Source organism: Thrips palmi, unplaced genomic scaffold, assembly GCF_012932325.1.
Source record: "Thrips palmi isolate BJ-2018 unplaced genomic scaffold, TpBJ-2018v1 HiC_scaffold_12, whole genome shotgun sequence".
Classification (NCBI taxonomy): Eukaryota; Metazoa; Arthropoda; class Insecta; order Thysanoptera; family Thripidae; genus Thrips; species Thrips palmi.
Window position 1 is genome coordinate 13,088,921 of NW_023144623.1, and position 9,957 is coordinate 13,098,877.

At 60.7% G+C, this 9,957-nt stretch overlaps 1 non-coding gene across 1 annotated transcript; it reads left to right on the forward strand.

Moving 5' to 3' along the window:
- Window positions 1-1,142: 1,142 nt before the first annotated feature.
- Window positions 1,143-1,261, forward strand: LOC117640754. The gene has a single exon (XR_004587455.1). It is a non-coding gene; the product is annotated as a U5 spliceosomal RNA (small nuclear RNA).
- The last annotated feature ends 8,696 nt before the right edge of the window (window positions 1,262-9,957 follow it).

The window sequence follows — 9,957 nt, forward strand, 5'->3', positions numbered from 1 at the left end:
AGAGAGACGGAGCGACGAAAGCAGAGCTCGGAATCGGTCTGCCGCGAGGGCGCCCAGGGCAGCCAAGCCACTGGCTACGCCGCCGTCAGTAAAAATAACCCGCTGCGTGATGTTCGACAAGCAGAGGCAAGCCCAGTCAGCGGCGTAGGGCCCCGTGCCCGTGGGGCAGGCAAAGGTGCGCGGTTGATTCCGAACCACCGTTGCCGTTACGTCTCACTGTCTCTCTCGCACTCCTAGGAAATGCCCCCCAAGGAGAACGGAATCGTCACGAAAAGGTCACCGTGACCTGCAGGTGATGGACTATTTCGTCACGATTTGAGCACATATGAGGTCACATGTGACCCGAAATAAGCTCACGATAAGCTTTTCGTGACAATTCTGTTCTCCTTGGGCCTATGCGTGCGAGAGAGACAGAGCGACGAGAGCACTGCGCGGAATCAGTCCACTGATAGTTACGAGCAGCGTCGCCGTGCTCTCAGTGGCCAGGGAGGCGTGGCCCCGCCGCCGACGACGTCAGGCGTCAGGCAGGGCACACCGCGGCCAAACCTTGAACACCTTGCCTTCGTCACGTCTTCATAGCGTTCTCAGCAACAAAAATAACGCAGCGATCCCTAGAGAACGTGACTAGCTCCAACTTGACTCGAGACTTCAGAGTTTTACCTTGTAACATACCTCGACTATGAGGTGTTGTTAGCTTTACTCTCGAGTCCAAAAATCCAAACGTTTGTTCCTGCAGGCGGAAGTGGCGCTCAGTCCGCGTGGAACAGCAGACTGATTCCGGGAGTCGTTTTCGTCGCTCTTCCTCTCTCGCCCCGTATACGCAGTGCCCCATGAGTAAGAGAGACAGAGCGACGAGAAGGACTCTCGGAATCAGTCTGCACCGCAGTGGCTGCGGAGGCACGCAGTCCGAGCGTCGCCTGCTTTCTGAAGCGCCCTTGACGGAACGTTTGTTCGGCTGGGCATGTCAGGAATGTCCATGTCCATGCAAATGCACCAGCCTAAAAACCCTGGTCTGTTTGGAACCGATTCCACTGGCAGTGGACGCAGCTGCCGGGGGGGAAAAGGGGGGGGGGGGGTCGCATCGCACTTCGCGCTTAGCGTCTGTCTCCTTCCGGGAGTTGGCGCTGCAATCTTTTGACATCTAACTCTTGCCTCCCTTCAGTCACGAATAGCTATTTCGCCTTTTACTAAAGAGCTCCGTGGAGGGGGACTCATTATGAGCATAAAGACCAATTTTGGAGTGCCTTGCGAAAGCGGGGCCGATTAACCGACATCACGTTCCAATGGATTTTACCCAATCTCAAGGAAAAAATCAGTTACATATTGTGAGTCGTTGCATTATAGTTCTCCATATTGAATGCGACGAAAAGGACTCTCAGAATCAGTGTGCTGCGGGCACCGCTTGCTGCGCCGCCGTGCTGTGACCGCGTATTATTAGAGGCCATAACTCACGCACCAGTTGTCGATGTCCCGCACGCGTTCTTCGCTCTGTCTCTCTCGCGCCCCTCCGGAACGCCCCGTGAGAGCAGTGCGAGAGCGAGAGGGACGGGGCGACGAACGGGATCAGCCTTGCAGCGGGCAAGGGCGGTGGCCGGTGGGTGGTCATACCGACGCGTCGTTTTGCTGAATTTTACACACTAAATTCAATATCGAACCACTCCGTGAATCGGGCTTTCTGATTTCCACCAAGCGGTTCCGGAAGTTCGTTCCGTCGCCCTGTCCCTCTCACACCCTACGGAGCCACGCACGAAACGAACATTCTTCAAAGAGAATCACTCGGCTGGTTCACGTTTACGGACCGGACACCTGCTGCTACCTTACGGCAGAATTAATTCTGGCCGCCCAGAAATGCCCGCCCCGGCCCGCCCCGCCCCGCCCCGCCCCGCCCGCCCCGGCCCCGCCCCGCCCCGCCCCGCCCCGCCCCGCCCCGCGGCGACGCGTCAATGCGAGCCGCGCTCCTAATTGGCTGCGCGCTGCGCTTGGCTGCGCTGCACCGGCCGGCCTCGCCGCCTGGCCGCTCACTATCACTTTATTTTCGGGAAGGCCTGAACCTGAAGGCGCCCGAAGGCTGATTACGAGAGTCGCTTTCGTCGCTCTGTCTCTCGCACTCATGGGGCGTCCCGTACAGGTGCGAGAGAGACAGAGCGACGAAAAAGACTCTCGGAATCAGTGAGCTGAAGGCCTGATCCTGGTGGTGGCGGTGAAGCCCGATTTACCGCCAAGGCTGGCGGCGGTCGGCGACGCCGCGGCGACGCCAACAAGTGGCGAAGGGCGGCAGCAGACGCCTATACGGGGCGTCCACGAGTGCGAGAGAGACAGAGCGACGAAAGCGACTCTCGGAATCAGTGTGCAGGACGTCGACGGCATTCCTAGTGGCGCCGCCGCCTCGCACCGACGCCTTCCATCCGCCACCGCGCGCGCCTAAAGGTTGCGGCTGCTCCAGAGCCATTTCGAACCGCTCTGTCTCTCGTACAGAACGACCCAGAGTGCGGGAGGGACGGAGCGACGGGCTGCTGCTATGTCCGGGCTGCAACAGTGGGCCGGCCAGTACCGCGGAACCGAGAGCAGCCAGCAGACTGATTCCAAAGAGTCGTCTCACCGGTCTCTCTCCGTCGCACTCATGGGCGCGTTCAGTGCGGGTGTGTGTGTGTGTGAGTGAGAGAGAGAGAGAGAAGAGAGAGAGGAGAGAGAGAGAGAGAGAGAGAGAGAGAAAGAGAGAGAGAGAGACTGTCGAAGTGACTCCTCGAAATCTCTCGGCATACCGACGCGGAAGGTTCCTTCATCCACGCCCTCGGCCCGGCCGTGCCAGTGTGCCGCCGCCCCCGCACGCGGCAGACCCTACTCTGTTTCAACTTTAGTCCCAAGGTTAGTTAATTAAACGGAGTGCGGCCGGACAGTCTCGCCCCCTACACCCTCTTTTCTTTTTGCCCCCTGTCTCGTCTAAGGGGCGCCGTGGCGCGCCGCGGGAACCGCCTGGCAACACTGTCGCGGCCTGCCTCCGTGACTCATTCACAGAGTAGCCTAGCCTCACTGAGAGAGGGGAGAGAGAGAGAGAGAGAGAGAGAGAGAGAGAGAGAGCTGGGACACGCGGAGGTAAAGACGCGAAGCAGCGTGCCAAGGTGCGGTGCGTTCGCCCCTCCCCCTCCCCCTCAAGCACAGCCGCCGCCTCCTTCTTCCCGGTGAGACAATCGGTTCGCGTATTCCGTAACTATTACCCATGCCGCACCGACCTGCACTGAATGGCGTACAGTCGAGAGGGCAGAAAGCGGCAGGAAGGGAGCGGGCAGAGCCCTGTCCCTGTCCTCATCACTGTCGCGTGCAAAGCAGCAGACAGCACCGTCCGAAAGACCTACAGAAGTTTGGCTACTTTTCTGAAATCAGAGGCATCGGTTTTGCCTGGGGCGCGGCGCGTGGGATACCATCAGTTGTGGCCTAGCCCGTAATGGTAATGGTAATGGAGCGCCGTGGAGGCAGGCAACACCGGGCGCCGTGGACAGGGCTGCGCGGCGCGTTGCCTACGCCGGCACTCGCAGGCGCTTATCACCGGCCGAGCGGCGATTCAGAACCCTCGTTCGGTCTGTCTCTGTCACACTCATGCGGCTCTCCGTAGCGGTGTGAGAGAGACAGAGCGACGAGCGAACCGCTCATTTGAATCGCCCGGCCGGCAGCCGATGGAGGCAAATAGGCTATGTCTCGAAGTCTCTCGGCGCGGCGGCGGCGAGACGGAGGGTCCCGCGGGCTAGAGCACGCATTCCTTCGCCTAGGTGGCACTGCCGGCGACTCCCTCCCCTCCCCTCCCCTCCCCCTCCCCTCCCCTCCCCTCCCCTCCCAGAGGAGAGAGGGTCTCGCGGTGGCGCCCGCTGCCGTCGCGCGTCGGCCGCACTCGCCGCACTCTCCTCAGACGGGCGGTGTTCTTGTCGGCGACCGGGCCGAGCCCTAGGCGCCCTAGGCCGCGCTCGCGGCCGCGGAGGGCTGGTCCTGCCTCCCGCGAGGTCCACCGCGCCCGCCCCGCCCCGCCCCGCCCCGCCCCGCCCCCCCGCCCGGCGCCCAGCTCAAATTACCCGCGCCGCTGGTCCTCTTCCCGCCCCTGAGGCCCCAGAGGGGGTGGGGCGGGGACGCGGCCCCCGCGCTAGGTGGTCGCCGGTGGTGGGGGCGGTGCGTGGCGCGGGGAGGGGAGGGGGGAGGGGGCGGCGCGCCTTTTATAGCCGTGGTGAGCGGCCGGCCGGCCAGGAAGAGGGAGGGGTGGGGGTGGGGGAGGGGAGTTGACCCACTCATGACGAGAGCGGCACCCACTTCAGACTGCAGGCGGCGCCCGGGCTCCGCGACCGGCCGGCCCTCGCGCACCGAGAGGTGCTACGCGAGGAGGAGCTGCACTCGGCCTGAGAAGGGAGAGAGAGCCCCCCTTGCTGATACGCAAACCAGCCCCCCTCCCCGCGGGGCCCCGGGGCGAGAAGGGCTCCAGAAGCGGATGCATCCGTCATTCAATAGAGTCCTGCTGGTTTGCGTATCAGCACGTCACTTGCAGACATGGCGTAAGCACAGGTTGCCTGGAAGTTGCCGACAGACACTTGGATGCAGTGCCACGAGTACCTAGACTGATTCCGGACATCGTCACTCTGTCTCTCTCGCACCCACACAGGACTCGCCACGAGTGCGAGAGAGACAGAGCGACGACACCGCCGTGAGAGGCTGCTTGAATGCGGAACTTCGGCGGGCGCATTTTCGCCGCGCGTTCCAGTCTCCACTCCAGCGGGTGTCTCGTCGTGGACACTGTTCTCATCGCTCTGTCTCTGTCGCGCTCGAGGGGCGTGCCGTGGGAGTGCGAGAGAGACAGCGCGACGACAAACTGTGCGAGAGTGCAGTGCTAATTGGTGGGGTGGAGGAGGGCACGAGACAGGCGGCGCGCGGTGACCGCCAGGACGACGCGGACGACGCGGCCGACGACCCCGCTGTACCACAACACGGAGTGCGCGCGATCGTCGTCGCCCTGTCTCTCTCGCACTCGTGGAGCGCCTCGTCTGGGTGCGAGAGAGACAGACGCAGCGCGCGACCTCCACGGCCTCCGCCCTCGTCGTCGCCGCGCCACTCTCAAAACCGCGCAGAGCAAACACGCCGCGCCACGAAGGAACCTGCATGTCGTTCCGAAGCACACCCGAAAAAAAGGCGTTATCGAGGCACTCGCTAAAAAAAGTGGAATAAAACTCGGGATTTGAACCCAGAACTTGGCCGCTGGTCGCTGCGTGTGGGCAGGACGGCGACGGCTCGTCAAGCGGATTCGTTTCCATTCTTCGCCACTTGATAGAGAAGCACCCTGTCACTCAGCACCTCACAACGCCCCGCTCCGCCCCGCCCCGCCCCGCCCCGCCCCCCCGCCCCGCCCCGCCCCGCCCCGCCCCGCCCCGCCCCGCCCCCCCGCGCCACGCCCCGTCGCACCTCAGTCCACTCCACCGCCTCGCATCAGCATTTTATTTATAAAGCCGCCAGGAATGCAAACCTCCAAGTCCGACTGGTCCTCGGACTGGTCCGACTCCAAGCCAAGCCGTCGCGCCGCGTCGCGGCCCTCTCGGTGACGTCCACTTCGCGTCGCTTCACGGCGCTCGGCGTCCCGAGCAGGCCTGTAGCGCCGCCGGACGGGCGGGCGGGGGGCCCACCTGGGTCATGCCTGGGCCCACCCCGTCACCGGTGACGAGACCGCACTACTGAAAAAATGAATAATAATTGGAAACGAACACCTCGAATGGAAAGTGTTTGTCCGTCGCGGAGGGTTTAAAAAAAAAAATGATAAACACTGCACTGCACAGTGAGCCAGAAGACCGCTGGAGGCGGACACAATTCTAGACGCGTTTTGAGCTCCAGAGTCGCTAAATGGGACTCGAATCGAACGTGTGACCCCACCAATGGATTGCTCTCCGAACGAGCAATCCGTTGGTGGGGTCACACGTTCGGTTCGAGTCCCAATTGGCGACTCTGGAGCTCAAAACGCGTGTAGAGTTCCGGCCGCAGGCCCCGGTCTTCTGGCCCACTGTGCACCGCATCCTTCTGACTTGCGACTTTGTGTAAAAAGGACCGGGAGAGCCAGAAGCTTCGACAGTAAACGGTGACGACGACGGGGAGGTGCTTCTGGCAAGATGCACCGGCGCGGCGTGGCGCTGCGCACCGAGCCGAGCCCGCTAGCCGACGGCATCATCACCGCTGACCTGGCCAGGGAAAGTCCTGCTGCTGACTCGGGGAATATTTCTGGCACTCGGAGTCACTGACAGCACACCCGTTCCGAAAGGGGGGGATGTTGTTTCGTCGCTCTGTCTCCGTCGTACTCGCGGGGCGCGCCGTGAGGGGTGCGAGAGAGACAGAGCGCGACTCTTCGGAGTCGGTGACAGTGTGACGTACGCGGCGGTCGCCGTAAAGTAGCGAAGACGGCAGCGCGACCCGCCGTTGCAGCGCTGCACCTCGGACATGACTCGCAAAAAAATTTAAAAAGTAACAAAAATAACAAACTTTTTACAGTTGTTATGCCAATTGCTATAAGAGGGTTGTTGGTTGCGATCTTGGCCCCTTTCTGTCTTAGAAACGACGCCCTAACTCAAGCAGCTGTCGTAACAGAGCTTTACCACCACGGAAATAGTGTCACCGTCCACCGACCCTCCGGGAGTCGCTTTGGTCGCTCTGTCTCTCTCGCACCTATACGGGACGTCCCATGAGTGTGAGAGAGACAGAGCGACGCAAACGACCCTCGGAATCAGTCTGCTGTGCCACGGTCGAGGACCGGGGTTCGCTTCTCGGTCGCACCTCTTCCGAAAACTTGATCCGTGCTTTCTCTCATAGAACTGAAGTGCACTCTTTTACGCCTTTTTTCAAGCAGTCGCTACGCTTGGCTTCAAGCGAAGTATACTGCGTTCGGCTGGGAGGTGAAGGGGTGGGGGACACACGCGGGGACACAACAGACGCGTGTCTGTAAAGAAAACTTGAGTTTGCGCTCGACCTTGACGTCATTGTTAACAGTGTGAGTGTGACCATCCCCTTGGACATGGTGACTGCACCCCCACAATGACTCGCATTCTATTTCGATCCACTTTGTTTGTGCGACATCGTCACAGTGATGCTGGCGTGTGTGTGTGCGTGAGAGAGAGAGAGAGAGAGAGAGAGAGAGAGAGAGAGAGAGAGAGAGAGAGAGAGAGAGAGAGAGAGAGAGAGAGAGACCGTGTTCGTAGGTATGTGTCTAGTTGAGCGTGCGACAGGAAGCAATCTTACTTTCTACACGCTGCCCTTAGACTGGCTGCTTTTTACCCCGTTAAAAACTGGGTCACGGAATCAGTGGTGCGTCGGGCACAGGGGAACGACTCTAATAATAAATAAAACGGGACGACGGCGTCAGCGGCCCGTCCTGCGTCCTGCGCGCTTCCTGCTCGAGTACATCGTTGTGCAGGACGGCTTGGAGGCTTGCAGGCAGCGTGACCGCCACGCATAAACCTGTCGCACGCTCCGCTGCGGGCTGAGTCCGAACGCTGCTGTCGCCGCTCCGTCTCTCTCGCACTCGTGGGACGTCCGGTCGGGGTGCGAGAGAGACAGAGCGAAGAAAGCCCTGTTCGGAATCAGCCTCCGATCCCAACCACCCAACCCTCCCCCGCCGTGCCGCTCCCCGTCGCGGCCGTAGGGTGCCCACTTTGCCGGTGAAACCCAAACCCCCACATTCCTCCGGGGTAAGTCGCCGTGACCGCGACACTAGAGGCGGCGCCCGGCGAGGCGAGTCATCTGCGTTCGAGTCCACGCAGCGCCGCCATTTTTCAGAAAGTAGCTGAGACTTACTTGATAGGCCTAAGCAGGGATTAGGGATGGATCTTACGCCGGGGATTTATCGAATTTCGTCAATGTTTCTGCACGCTAAAGTATTTTGACATTTCTCACTACACAGTATACACGCCGAGGGGGGAAATCTTCCCACATTCGTTGTATACAAAATTTGACCACATTCCTCATTCAGGTGGCAAAACGCCTGTAAGGAGGCAACATGTGTGGTGAAAACGCCCGAAATCTTGCAATTCTTGCACATTCACTCAATCATTGTACACAAAATTTTACAGTGGGTCACCCCTCGATACACGCACGTTAACAAGGGCAGGGCAGAGAGTCTCGGTCACCGACGGGGTGCTCGACGAGGACGGCGGCCTCGTGTCGGAGGGACTCGGCTGGACTCGGCGCGGCGCGGCAAACTTCGCGGTTGTTTGGACCAATTTGAAGGCGTTTCGTTGTTGTTGTTGTTGTTGTTGTTGTTTTTCCGCGAGAATTCTCTGGAAAGTCCTGTCGGCAGAGTGCGGTGGGGCCGGCAGGGCCGCAAGCGGTGCCACTGGCCTGGATTCGCCGCCCTTCCTCGCAGTCTCCCTCCACCGCGTGGCGCCGCAGCGCCCCGCAGACTGATTCCGAGAGTCGTTTTCGTCGCTCTGTCTCTCTCGCACCTGTACGAGATGCACCATGAGTGCGAGAGGGGCGGAGCGACGGAAACGACTCTCGGAATGAGTCTGCTGCGGAGCGATTCCGAAGTGTTGTTGCGTCGCCGTGTCTCTCTCGCACCACTACGGGACGCCCCATGAGTGCGAGAGAGACAAGGGTGGCTCCTGGGGGACGCCCCATGAGTGCGAGAGAGATGGAGCGACCGCTCGGGATCGAGCTGCGGGCCGCCGTCGTGTTGCTTGACAGACGCACTTCGTATGATTCATTCCCGCGCGGCGCTACGCGGCGCTGGCCAGCGACCCCTGCCGGCCCTGCCTAGGCCCTGCCGGCCGACGGCAAGCAGCAGGTGAGGAAGGAGGCCGCGCCCCTTTCGTCGCTCTGTCTCTCTCGCACTCACGGCTGTCGCGTGCAGGTGCGAGAGAGACAGAGCGACGAGCACGACTCTCGGACTGGGACTAGGTAGGGTGGATTTACGCCGATTCCGAACAGTGTGCTTCGCCGCTCCGTCTCGCTCGCACCGCCACGCCACGCCCCATGAGTACGAGGGACAGAGACAGAGCGATGAAAGCGCCGTTCGGAATCAAAGGGCGGGGACCGCCACCGGTAAAATTAGGTGAATGCAGCGGGAACTCGAAAACGGAGGCGGCCAACGGGGATGGATGGCCGGCCGGTGAATCACAGCCTCTGAGCGGCCAGCAGACTGAGAGTCTTTTTCGTCGCTCTGTCTCTCTCGCACCTGTGCGGGACGTTCCATGAGCGCGAGGGAGACCAAGCGACGAAAACGACTCTCGGAATCAGTCAGCTGCACGCGCTTCCTCCTCGCGGACGGCCGCAGTGAGCAGCATTAACGTGATTAAATTTAAATGATAGCATTACCACTTAGCGGGGACCGCAAAGTGCCGCCGAGGTACTCCGAGGTAAAAATATGTAGAAAGAAACGAAAATATGGGTAGTTCGATTCGCATCTCGAATCGTATCGCAGTCTCTCAATATTTTGATCTATCTCATATAATTTTGTGAGGTACTTCGCTGGACATTTTGCGAGATCTCGTATCGACATTTTTCACGTATTTTGCGAGATCTTGTATTGAGATCACCGTGTCTCTCGCCTGAAGGTGTGCCGCCGGGGCCCTGGCTGCATCCGAATCGGCTAGCTCTGCCTCTCTAGAGCTTTGAAAGGAGCGAGAGAGAGAGAGAGAGAGAGAGAGAGAGAGAGAGAGAGAGAGAGAGAGAGAGAGAGAGAGAGAGAGAGAGAGAGAGAGAGCGTACGACGTCATTAACGGACGCTCCCTGACGTCGACGCGCACCTGAGCGCGCGTTGGGTCTCCTCGACACCCGTCCCATCCCCACGGCGGCCACCCTGCCACCCTTCCGAATCAAGTGGGGGCCGACCTGGTGCGAACCCGAGTAGCTAAGAGCGTGAGAGCGAAGGAAAGGGGGCCGGCTGCTTGCGGGGGCGGCGTGGCACCGGTGAGGGGGGAGGGGGGAGGGGGAGGGGGCCTGACGCGGCGA